We start from the raw sequence: 1,051 nt of genomic DNA on the forward strand, positions 1-1,051 counted from the left end.
AATTGGTGATAAGATAACACAGAAGAATGTGTTAAAAAAAAAACCTGGAAAGTAAAATAGTTTAAATTATCCAGAAGAGTTTAAATCAAAATATCAAAACGAGAAAAAGATTTTTAAAAAATTAGAATAGTTTAAGTCTGTGTTTGTATGTTTGTTTTAATTTGTTCAGCTACTCTATGTCTTTGATTTGAGCATTTATTCAGTTACATTTAAAGTAATTATTAATAGGAATGCACATATTGCCACTGTGTAACTTGCTTTCTTGTGGTTTCATAATTTATTTTTTGTTCCTTTCTTCTTTTTTGTGCTCTCCTACTTTGTGATGTGATGACTAGCTTTAGTATTTATACTTTATTTGGATACCTTTCTCTTTTGTATCTGTGTATCTGTTACAGATTTTTGGTTTCTAATTATCATGAGGTCTATACATAAAACATATGGAATACTTCACAGATTTGCCTGTTATCCTTGCACAGAGGCCATGTTTATCTTCTCTTTACCATTCCAATTCAGTAAATGTGCTGTGGAATCTAGCACTGAAGGGTTTACTCACGTTAATTTTGAATGAATGGCGTGAGACTCAAAACAGTGTGAGTTGGGGAACTGTTTCTAGTTCAAAAGTCACCACTTTTTAAGATTTAGTGTCTTGAGAAGACAATAATTATGCATTTTTGATCAGATATTAGTTACATTGTATAATAACTGAGCTGATTTGTGTGTAAAACAGGAACTTATGGAGTGAGAGAAATATTTGTAAACAATATATCTGATCAAGTGTTAATATTCAAAATGTGTAAGAAAGTTACATAACTCAACAACAAAAACAATTTGGTTTTAAAATGGCCAAAGTACATGAATAGATAATGTTCAAAGAAGACATCTAGAACATGAAAAGGCACTCAACATTTCTAATCATCAGGGAAATGTAGATCAAAATCTCACATCTGTTAGGATGGCTTTTATCAAAAAAACAAGAGATAGTTAAGTGTTGCCAATAATTTGGAAAAGAGGAAACCCTGATACAGTTTACTCCTGGCAGAAATATAAATTT

General features: G+C 30.3%; 1 non-coding gene across 1 annotated transcript; it reads right to left on the reverse strand.

The window, feature by feature from the left end:
• Positions 1-431: 431 nt before the first annotated feature.
• Positions 432-537, reverse strand: LOC122442749. The gene has a single exon (XR_006269743.1). It is a non-coding gene; the product is annotated as a U6 spliceosomal RNA (small nuclear RNA).
• Between the last annotated feature and the right edge of the window lie 514 nt (positions 538-1,051).

This window comes from Cervus canadensis, chromosome 5 (assembly GCF_019320065.1).
Source record: "Cervus canadensis isolate Bull #8, Minnesota chromosome 5, ASM1932006v1, whole genome shotgun sequence".
NCBI classification, from domain to species: domain Eukaryota; kingdom Metazoa; phylum Chordata; class Mammalia; order Artiodactyla; family Cervidae; genus Cervus; species Cervus canadensis.